The sequence below is a fragment of the Sceloporus occidentalis genome, unplaced genomic scaffold (assembly GCF_023333645.1).
Source record: "Sceloporus occidentalis isolate IW3139 unplaced genomic scaffold, rSceOcc1.0.p SCAF_1, whole genome shotgun sequence".
NCBI classification, from domain to species: domain Eukaryota; kingdom Metazoa; phylum Chordata; class Lepidosauria; order Squamata; family Phrynosomatidae; genus Sceloporus; species Sceloporus occidentalis.
Window position 1 is genome coordinate 45,702,137 of NW_028316981.1, and position 12,325 is coordinate 45,714,461.

The following is a 12,325-nucleotide window of genomic DNA, read 5'->3' on the forward strand; positions in this document are numbered from 1 at the left end:
GCCGCAGGTTGCCTACCCCTGTTTTAGTCCTATGCAATAATTATCCACACTACTTTAGTAGACATTTTGCATAGGCTGGATAGACTTTTGTTAGATACTGATAAAGATTCAAGCAGAGTTATACATCTGTGCCAAATCTGTGGGAAACAACTGCTACTTGAACTCCTGCTGCCATGGTATAGCCCTATATAGGTGCCAGAGGGTCTTATCCATTCCATTTCTGTAAAGGAGAGAGGAGAGCTTTCTCAGTCTTCTGCTGTATGGTTTCCAACTGTTCCAGTTGGTACTACCTAGGGAAGTCTGCCACCTAGTGAATGAAGATGGTATTGCAGATTTCAAATACATCAGCATCTTTAAAAATAATTAAATTGAACTAATCCATTTTAAAGAGCCAGCATGGTTTAGTGGTTTGAGCACTGGACTATGATTCTGGAGACCAGGGTTCAAATCTGCCATTCAGCCATAGAAACCCACTGGGTGATCTTGGGCAAATCAGAGGCAAACATTTTCTCAACAAATTTTTCAAAGAAAACCCCATGATAGGGTTGCAATAAGCTGGAAACCACCTGAAAGCACAGCACAACAATAAATATGTCTTAGAAATCAACAATTTACAGGATCACATTTCCATTGTCCCCTTTGAATGCATGCGATGTTTCATTTGCCTTAGAGCCATGGCTTTGACAGATACACAGACATCCCTATTGCTATTGTTGCATTATGATGATGATGACACAACAACAATGATGAGAAAGGAGGAAATTTGCTTTCTAGAATGCTGAGCATCATAAATGGTCAGGGTTTTGTTTTAGTCCAATGTGGAATTTCTAGCACAACGGCAGTTATTTCATTAGCAGCTTGGGCTGGAGAAACCAGTGATTGTTGCAGATTTGTGCCTCACACACCTATTGTCTTGAAATCAAAAACCTTTCCTCTTTGGAACTGACATATGAGGATTGTATTAATTGTATTAACTGAATTGAATTTGCCTCAGTATTTTAATAATTTCTCAAGGCACAACCCACAACTTGGATTTGTCACAAGCTTAATTGAAATATGCAGGAGGAACACCTTGCCCCCTGCTTGTCCAGTGTTGATAGATATTTTTACATTTGTGCAGTCTGACAATGTGGACAGGATTCTTGAAGAGAGAATCTCTTGCTAATTAAGAGGAGGACTTGTTGAATGGGTAAGGGAAGCGATAAATGCCTCTTTATGACAAGGCAGGGTCCCAACACACCTGGAAGAGGCTGTGGTAAGACGTCTTCTGAAAAACCTTTCCCTGAATCCTACTTTAGTATCGTGGTGAAGTGTCCTTTTGGTTATGCTGGACCTCTCAGTGGCCTTCAATACCATTGACCATGGTATCCTTCTGAGTACCTCTCTAGAATGGTGCTTGGAGTTACTGTTTTACAGTGGTGCCATTCTTTCTTGGATAGCTCTCACAGAGGGTACTACTGGGGATTCCTGTTTGACTCAGTGTCCTGTGGGGTTACTCAGGGTTTACTCTTGTCCTCTATGCCATTTAATACTTACATGAAACTGCTGGGAGACATGGTCCAGAGTTTTGGAGTTAAGTGTCACCAGTATGCTAATGATATCCAACTCTATCCCTCCTTTTCACCTAATTCCAAGGAAGCTGTTCCAGTGCTAAACCAGTGCCTGGCAGCTGGAAAGGGCTGGATGAGGGCAAACAAATTGAAGCTTAATCCAGACAAGAAAGAGATACTCCTGGTCAGTCAAAAACAGGTGTGGGAAAAGGGATTCAGTCTGTGTTACATGAGTTTACACTCCCCTTGAAAACACAGGTTTCCAGTTTGGAGTACTCCTGGATTCAGGTTTCAGTCTGGAGACTCAGGTTTCAGCAGTGACCAGGAGTGCTTTTGCACAGTTAAAGCTAATGTGCTAACTGCACCTGCTCCTGGAGGTCTAGCCACAGTGGTACATGCCTTTGTTATATCTTGTTTGGATTACTGTAATACACTCTGTGTCGTATGCCTTTGAAAAGTACTCAGAAACTTCAGTTACTCCAAAGATTTGCAGCCAAATTATTAACTGGAACAGAATACAGGGAGTGCACAACTCCCTTGTGAAACAGTTCCATTGACTGCCCATCTGTTTCTGGGCACAATTCAAAGTGCTGATTTTGACCTATAAAGCCCTATATATCTTGAGTCCAGATTATTTGAAGGTAGAAGAGAGCTTCAGCAATCCCATTGTCCACCTCAGCCAGATGGAGGACCATGAACAAAATACTATAATGAAGACATTGCATTATAAGGACTCTGACCAAACAAATGACCCATACAGAGTTGGAGAACATAAAATCAATAAGATGAACCGTGGCCATATTATCACAACAAAAATGTACAAAGGGGTTAAAGCTCTCCCCTTCAAATCCCAAGGTTTCTCCAGTGTAAGCTTGCAGAGTTCTTCTATGGCGACTGGAACGTCTTCCATGTCCTCACTCTGGCCTCTTTCACCAAAGCATCTAAACAACCCAGAATCTGCTTAGTAATGCTTGCTTTCACCTCCCTCCTAGTTAGGACAATAGGTTGCTTTGGAGGAACCTGGACCTTCTCTAAAACTTGCAGTCTAGCCAGAATGGTAGCCAAACAAACTACCTCCTCATTAAATGAGACAGATAGCTCAAGGAGTTGACACTTAGCTGGTGTGCACCTACAGTAACTGGGCCTTTACCATTTCATGAAAGCCATGCTAATTAAACAGAACTAAACTAGACTTAGTCCAACTCTTGGAACCAATAACAGCCTCACCATGCCCAAGAAACACAAAGGGACTCACTCTTCCGCTAGTGGCACCTATAGCTGCTTGCTCACCTGAATTGCTCCAAACCACCCAAGGGAAGGAGGGTGAGCAGGAAGAAACTGTGCTGGTATCATGTGCATCATCTGAAACAGACCCTACCAATGCAAACTTGCCAGCACCACACGACATTCTGGGCAGGGGTCCCCTCTGAAAGCCCCTCTGGTAATTCAGCCCATTATTTTCAGCTTGACTGCTAGATCCTATTAAGCCTAGTTGGTTTACTGCCCAGGCCTCATAGACACCCACCATCAACCTACCAAAACTTTTAAAAATTAATTAATAGGTCCTGGCAAAGCCTCAAGGCCCTCTACACCATAAAGAAGGCCTACTAAGGCCCAAGGAGACCTAGTGGGCTGCAAGCCACATGATAACAACAAGGCCTGCCTTAGCAAGTTTTAATGGGACAAGAAGAAGGCATAAGAGGTTTGGGATCAACAGGACAAGCAGGCCATTTATTTATTTTTTGGCAAACTACAACACTGCCTAATGGGGTCTGGGAAAGATCTAACACGACTAGGCTTGAGGCCTGGGCGGTAAGTTATGTGGTCCAATGGAGCCTAGAAAAAGAGGTCTAATGGGCCAAGAAAAATGGAGCCCAAGTAGTTGCAGTGCCCACATGAGGTGCAGACAGTTCCCTAGGTGATCTTGTATTACAAAACACTAAGGATACAATTCTGCATAGTGAGTATATGGATGTCTACTTTTCTTTATCATAGTTTGGAAAAAAGGATAAAGAGGAATTAGATGACAAGGAGAAAATGCATAGCTACAAAGTAGATAGGGCATGGGAATTGTTTGCCACATTATTTCATCTATGCAAGGGTGCAGTTGTGGAGTATGATCCACCAGTGAAGGATATTATTTACAGGGTCAATGTTAGGCATGTTGAAGTTAGAGTCCCCTTTTTGGCTATCCACTAAACCCATTTTTGTTGGTCCATTGGACTGTGGGATGTGTTGTACCACTTCAGCCTGCTGACAGGTAGACTGCTTTCCAGGCATGGCATGTCTTTGCTGCAGCTCCAACAGGGCAGTGTGTCATATTAGGGCACTGAATCAGGGCTCCATTTTTCTGGGCCATGCAGCTGGACGTAGCTTCTGTTGGCCCATGCAATTCAGGCCTTAGATAGTTCAATAGTCCGGAGGCAAGGTCAGGAAACAGATCAAGGTCTAAGCACAGCCAAGCAGAGTTCCAAGAGTCCAATGGGTCAGAGGTAGGAAGCAGATCTGGTGTTACTCCGCCAAAAAAGAAGTGGCCAAGAAGGTGGCAAATTGCCACCCGGTCTGTACCCTGTGTTGTTGTGGCAAGGATTGCAAAGCCAATGCATCCCTTAAATGGCTGTACCTCCACCTGCTCCAGCTGCCCTGCATGCGTAGAGCTGGCTGTGCCTGTTGACCTAGCCCTGATCCTTCTAGAATTTTGGCAGCTCTGCCCAGATCCTGCAAAACTTTGGCAACAGGACTCCAGCAGCCTGTGACAACTTACATTGGTGGACCTTTACACCAATGTATAGCATCATGGTGTCTTGCACCTGATGTGAATCACTGGCCTCTCTCCCATCAAAGTCATCAAAGGTGACCTCACCTGCACAGTGCCTTCTGCTGTGCATGTCCAGAGCTGCATTATTTGTATTTGGAAGAAAGGCTTAATGTCTCTCAAGAAGAACAGGTTTGCTGACAAAATCTTGAGGCCTCTCATGATGAACAGAAGGATGTACTCTTATTTCTATATTCTGTTAAAATCAAGTCAAGACTATATAGAGAGCAAATTATGCATATGGACATTTTTCTTGTCTTCATTGCTTTCTTGACTTTATTACCTTTGTGCATGAACTTGGTATTCATAGGAATGATGTATTTAGAAGTGTTACAATAAAGACAAATAAAATCCACCTCTGTCACCTTCCCTTTCTACTTTCATTCTGAAACTAATCTTGGGGAAGTAGGAATACAGAAGTGTCTTCAGGTGCTATTCTATACATTTCTATAAATCTAGGAACCATTTTTTTTTTGGAAGGGATATACAGGTAAATGGTCCAATAACAAAAACAAAAAAAATCCTTGCTTTTTATATGTTAATAACAGTGATATAGTTATTATGCAATACAAAAAGCAGCTACAACAAACTAAGGCCTGTTACAGACAGGCCAAAATAAAGCTGCTTCGAGTCACTTTGGAGGTATGATATTTCAATGATGCATGCGTCCTAAGAGTCCAAAACCCGCACCAAAGCCATGCTCCAGTCCTAAGGACTGGAGTGCAGCTTTGGTGTGGCTTTTGGACTCTTAGGACTCATGCATCATTGAAATACCATACCTCCAAAGTGACTCGAAGCAGCTTTATTTTGGCCTGTCTGTAACAGGCCTAAGCTTATCAAGTGTGGTGACAAAGGTTTTACTTTGTGAAGTTGAAGGCTTTCATGGCTGGCATCCATAGTTTTTTGTGGGTTTTTCAGGCTATGTGGCCATGTTCTAGAAGAGTTTATTCCTGACATTTCGCCAGCATCTGTGGCTGGCATCTCTGAAAATGCCAGCCACAGATGCTGATGAAATGTCAGGAATAAACTCTTCTAGAACGTTTTACTTTGCCTTGGTGATTTTGGTAACAGTCCAAATAAAAAGAATCAATTGCATTAAAAAGAAGAAGGAAACACTTTTGTAAATAGTATTCAAGTGTTCTTATTGTATCGCCTAATAACTTATTTCACTTTTATAGTGCCCACACTTTAACAGCCACATACAAACCATTCCACATTTTAAAATATATTAAGAAGATAGCACAGGTCATCATATGAAAGAGAATTCAACATTAACAACGCCTAACACTATTTCATTAGAATGAAAGTTTTCAGTCATGAATCATATTTTTGTTTCTCCTATTGACCTGTTCTTTCAGTAGTTATAATCACAGAGTGTTATAAAGTGTTGTGACTCATTACTGGTACAATCTCCAGCTATCAACACCCCATTCACCCCTGTGAAATCCATATCAGCGCCTTACTGACGTCAATAGTATTGCATGGGAAGTAGCATTAAACTGACGATCTAATTGTGGAGCATGAGCTCAGTATCAGTTTGTATCTTTTCCAGCATATTGGTGTGTGCACCTCAATTTTTTCACTGTTATTTGCAAAATCTGTTTGCTATAAGCATGGGGGATAGATTTTGAGCTTGTGATTATAAATGCTAAGTACCCTCTTCCAAAGCACCATGCACAGTGCTTTTCTCTAAATCAAAGATGAGTCTGTAAGAAGCTAAAGAAAACCTGCAGACACTTCCAATAGTCACATCCATCTGTTTGCATGGAAGGAGAAGCTACTTTATGAAATACTTGGGGCTCATTCCCACTAGAGAATAAATCAGTTTCCTGATTGATTTAGATGTGTGTGATTCCCAGTGTGAACTGTTTCAGATGTGACTGCATTCACTTGGATTTGGTTAAAGTGAGACAAATCCAAACAACCCGCTTTTTTTTAACACTAGTTTTTTTTTAAAGCTCTTATGGAAAAAATCGATTCAGGAGAGGGTTTTTTGGGAAAAAAATTAATTCAGGGGAGTGGGAACAGGGGATCTGATTTGCATTTGCAAGCCCTGAGCAGGGTCCTGCTTTTAGGGACCAAACTTTGGGGCCGCTGTGATCCATGACTGCCACAGAGAGAAGAGGAAGAGGAGGAGGAAAGAAAAGGCAAACTCCTGAACAAACCTTGCCAAGAAGACCCCATGACAAGACACACTTCAAACACTTCAGAAAGACAAAGGCCAGTGGCATGGTGGGAAGGCTTGAGCCCAAGTGGCTCCCCTTCCACCTCCTCCAGATGGGCTGCTCTCTGGTGTGCTCCTCACCTCACCGCTGCTCCACCAGAACCCTCAGGGGGACCCTCTACATCCATGGCAGTGGTGGAAGTGTCAGAGATCCTCCGTCTCCCTCTCCTCCTCCTGCAAGCCAGCCTGGGGCCTCTTTGCCTTGGCCCTGCTTCAGCCCCAGAAATTGTGAAAGGTAGAAGAGGGGGAGGGAACGAGGCAGGGAGGGAAGGAGGGAAAAAAGAGAGGAGCCAGGAAGCCAGGCCCTGATTCCTTCGATTCCTCTGAGCAGCCACCTCGGAGGAATCAGGACCGCTCAGCTGGCTCAGCCTCACCCGCTCTTCCAGCAGTCGCTTCCTGGCTCTTCTCCTCCCTCCTTCTCTCTATCCCCACCACCTTCCTCTTCCTCCTCTACCTTTCACGACCTCTGGGGCTGAAGTTATTATTATTAACCTTTATTTATAAAGCGCTGTAAATTTACACAGCGCTGTACATACAATCTTTTTAATTGGACGTTTCCCTGCCCTCAGGCTTACAATCTAAAAAGACACGACACGAAAGGAGAAGGGAGTGGTGGTGGGTAAGGGGCCTTTCTAGTAGTATAATACATATAAAATACGTAAGGATAAGTAAGGAGGGGCCAGCCCATGGAGGGCTTTAAATGTTGACAGCAGGAGCTTGTACTGAATGCGGAAAGGAAGGGGGAGCCAGTGAAGGGATGCCAACAAAGGAGAGATATGGTCAGAGAAGTGGGTGGATGTGATAATGCGTGCAGCTGAATGCTGGACAGAAATTAGAGGACGGAGGTGAGAAAGAGGAAGCCCAGCCAGGAGAACGTTACAGTAATCAAGTCATGAGATCACTAGGGCATGGACCAGGATCTTGGCAGTAGAGGTGGAGAGATATGGTCGGATTTTGACAATATTGTACAAAAAGAATCTGCAAGCCTTGGCTGTGGTCTGGATCTGAGGGATAGACGACAGAGAAGAATCAAAGATGAAACCAAGACTAGAAATGTTGTCCACAGAGACAGAAAAGGAGTGTTGAAGGGTGGACTTAGGAGGAAAGACAAGAAGCTCCGCCTTGGACATGTTGAGCTTCAAACGCCGATGGCGCATCCACTGTGAGACAGCTGTGAGACAAGACGAAACTTGCTGTTTAAGCCTTGGAGAAAGATCAGGGGTGGAAAGATACAACTGGGTATCATCAGCATACAGATGGTAGGAAAAACCAAAAGAGCTAATGAGTTTACCTAAGGACAGTGTGTAGAGAGAAAACAGAAGGGGACCCAGAACAGAGCCCTGGGGAACTCCAACAGATAAGGGAACAGGAGATGAAGTCTGACCACCTGTGACCACTGCAAAAGATCTGCCAGACAAATAAGATCTAAACCAGTCGAGAACAGAGTCTGAGAACCCAAGGTCAGAAAGTATGTCAACTAGGATACAGTGATCAACGGTGTCAAAGGCTGCAGACAGATCAAGAAGGATGAGAACAGAGTAAAGGCCGTTAGCCTTGGCCTGTAAAAGGTCATTTGAGATCTTAGTGAGCGTTGTCTCTGTGGAATGCCTAGGGCGGAAACCAGACTGAAAGGGATCAAGAATGGAATTTGCTTCAAGAAACTCAAGAAAGCGTTCCAACAACCCGTTCCAAAACTTTAGAAAGAAAGGGAAGAAGAGAAATTGGACGATAGCTAGACAAAGAGGAGGGGTCAAGAGAAGGTTTTTTCAGAATTGGGGAAATGAGAGCATGTTTGAAATCCGAAGGGAAGGAGCCTGTAGAGAGAGAGAGATTGAAGATATGGAGAAGTGAGGGGAGAAAAGAGGGAGCTATAGAGATTAGAAGAGGAGTAGGAATTGGGTCAAGAGAACAAGTTGCAGGTTTGGAAGAGTTCAGAAATGTAGAGAGTTTATCCAAGGAAGCAGGAGGAAACACAGAAAATTTGTTAGGCGAGGGCAATAGAAGATTATGAGCAGAAGAAGAATCAGGAGGGACTATCTCAGAGCAAATAGTGGTAATCTTTGAGATGAAATAATTAGCAAAGTCATTAGGAGAGAATGATGAAGAGACAGGAGGAGAGGGAGGTTTAAGCAAAGTGTTGAAGGTGGAGAACAAACGCTGCAGGCTCCTCTCATTGGCGGAGATCAATGATTTGTAATAATTTTGTTTTGCCATAGAGAGGGCGCGTGAGAAGGAAGAAAGAACAAATTTGTAATGAATAAAGTCAGCCCACTGTTTGGACTTTCTCCAAAGACGTTCGGCTGCTCTAGAGCAGAACCGAAGTGGGGCAAGAAGTGGGGCAAGAAAATGATATTTCTGATATTTCTGAAGAAATATATTTATTTATTCAGAAAATGCTGTTTCTTGTACAAAAATGATATAGCTTAGATTTATTATGCAAAAAAATTACACTTTGTTTTGCGGAAAACAGCATTTTCTGGATAGAAAATTTTCTTTCACAGAAAATGCTCTTTTTTGCACAAATGCAATATGTGAATGTTGTGTGGAATAAGTCCGAACTATGAAAATTCTTATTGGTCCATGATTCTTCTTGTCAGGGTTTCTTGATCTCGGGAAACACTTTTTTCATCTATATTTTGGACTTTTAAAAAAAGATTATTTGCATCTTTACAATAAATATTAATGAGGAAATCAAAATTCTTGACACTTAGGAATTTTTCTATGTGAAACACAGCCATTTCCCTTCCATCGAAGACAAGATTCCCCACCACAAAAAGTTTAGTTTTCTACTTTAAAAGACCAAGACTTGTTACAGACTGCCAAAATAAAGCTGCTTCGGGTCTCTTTGGAGGTATGCTATTTAAATGATGCATGGGTCCTAAGAGTCCGGAGGTCGCGCCAAAGCCACACTCCATTCCTAAGCACTGGAGTGCAGCTTTGGTGCAGCTTCCGGATTCTTAGGATGCATGCATCATTTAAACAGCATACCTCCAAAGAGACCCGAAGCAGCTTTATTTTGGCAGTCTGTAACAGGCCCAAGTGAGGTTTTTGCACATAAAAATCTCACATTGGGAATGGTCTTTGAAAATGGCATAGTTTTCAAAGACTTTCTCACAGAGGAAAGAAAATAAATTACTCATTCCTTCTTTCAGAAATCAAATTAATTAAAATTTACATTCCTCTACACTGTATTTCTCTACACACACCAGTCTTTCTGCAAGTATGGGTACATTTCAGACTGCCAGTTCCCTTGCCTTCATTTTAATGCACCCTTTCCTGGAAGTAAAGGACCTAGAAACTGTTGTACATTCACTGGTAACTTCACGACTTGATTTCTGTAATGCGCTCTACATGGGGCTACCCTTTTGCCTAGTCCGGAAACTTCAACTAGTGCAAAATATGCCAGCCAGGCTGGTCACTGGAAAAACTAGGAGTGACCGAATAACACCTGTCCTAAAATCTCTTCACTGGCTGCCTATTAGTTTCCGGGCACAGTACAAGGTGTTGGTTATAACCTTTAAAGCCCTACATGCCTTGGGTCCAACCTATTTGAGGGATCGCCTGCTCCCATATAATTCGCCCCGCACCCTCAGGTCCTCTGGGAGGAATTTATTGCAGCCTTTAAAAACCAGACTAACTGCTACCTCCCAGAGGGCCTTCTCTGCAATTGCTCTCAAACTATGGAACGGTCTGCCAGACAAGATCCGTCAAATTGCCAGCTTAGACAGCTTTAAAAAAGCTGTCAAGATGGATCTCTTCTGGCAGGCCTTTCCTGAATAAAACTGCCCGGCCACAGAATGTCTGCCCCCCACATCATGTATTAGCCCACCGCTCTGTCCTCATTATATTTTTTTATTGTGTTTTTAATAGACATTGTAATTGTAACACGTTTAATACTGTTTTAAGGGGGAAACTGGGATATAATGTTGTGAATGTGGATATTTTAATGTGTTGTGAGCCGCTTTGATTGTCTCGTCACAGAAAAGCGGGATAAAAATAAAAGTTTATTTATTTATTTATGCATGCATGCATGCATGTTAGCCCAGGTAGGTAATATTCTCACATTCCTACATTCCAAGTACACGTGTAAGGCTAGTCTCATGCTGTATTGGAGTGCTGGCTATTGTTATGCATTTGGCTTCCCATGCTATTTCTATGCTTTGTCATTTTTAAGAAAGTAGACACAATCAATGCAGTCTATGGAGGTCAGCCTTTAGGCTACATCCTGGTACATATTAACAGGTAAGCACAATACTGAATGCTGACTTATTTTTTCGCCTTTAATTCATGCAACAGAATTAAATTAAACCTCAACATAAACAGGGCAGGCAGTAGCTATTAATCCTCCCAAGAGAATCTATAATTATGTTGTTGCAAACTCTGATTTCATTTGCATATGTAGTGTTGAATTGTAAATCATAGTTCTTGCAGAGCAGGTAGTCTGTGTATAGCTAGATTAACTTTTATCTACTTGCACTAAGGCACATCTTGATCAGCTCCCAACCAGATTAGTAACGCATACTCAGGTAAAGAACCTGCTGGATTGCATCCAATCCTTAGCTATTTAAGACAAGCTAAAACCAGTGAACACCGTGAAAATGCTGTGTCCTCATGACTAGCTCCTTGCTGCTTTTCGCACATTCATTCCAGCAATTATGTGGAAACTGCTTCAGAATATGAAATAATTCCTTACAAATGGCCTCAAATGGACAGTAAGAGAGGTTAACTGTAGCAATCAAGGAAATAATTTGCTACAAATTATAACCCCCTTTATGGCAAATAACTATGTGCATGAATAGTCTTATGCTGATATACTTAGCAGGAGTACTCATGTGCAGAAGATTACATGTGTAAGTATTAGAAGTCTCAAGGCTAACAGCTCCGTTTCTAATTGTCTACTAAGAGTTTAGGGCTAACTTTGCTCCAGCACAGAAGACATGCATTTGCGTCCATTGCTGCTAGCACTACTGAAGCTTGTTTCCCATAGATGACTATGACATGGCATGTGTTGAAGACACTAAGTGCATTCCTGCACATGTGATTATTTTAGTTGCCTATTATTAACCTCAGTCTTTTCAAGAAGTAGTCCACAGGTTCAAGTAAGATAACATCATGTACCAGTATTGTCTGGTGGCATGCATGACAATTGGACTTTCAATCAATTCCATGTTTTAGTGTGAATTTTTTTTAAAAAAATATTTATTAGTTCTTATCCCCCCAATAGATTAAGCTCTGTGGGTAGCCCCCTTAAACTTCAAACTAAAACCTAGAGCAACGACTTTGTCTCAGTGCCATGGAAAATGCTGGCTAGCACTGCCATATACATGATGGTATAAAATTAGCACTGACCCTTACTTATGGCCACAAAAGGTCATCCAGAAAAACTTTTCCCACTGGGAAGACTGAATGAAGCTAAGAGTATGGCTTTCCTGGTCTTATTTGTATTTCCAGGGATGGGAATGAGATGTTCTCTTTTTCACCCTGTAGTGAATACATAATAATTTGCAATTATTGAGATTAGGAATCACTTACTTTGTGGTTTGTTAGTAATCATTAATTATGTCCTTTTATACATTGCTCTGTTGAATTTGTGTGGTCTATGTTCAATTGTCCTTTGTTTTGCTTTGAGTTTTTTGTTGGTTGCTGCAGGTACTTCTTCTGCTTAGCATTCTCACAGATATTGAGAGCAGATGAGTGCAGGAGATAGACCTGCATGGACTGATGCTTTCTTCGAAA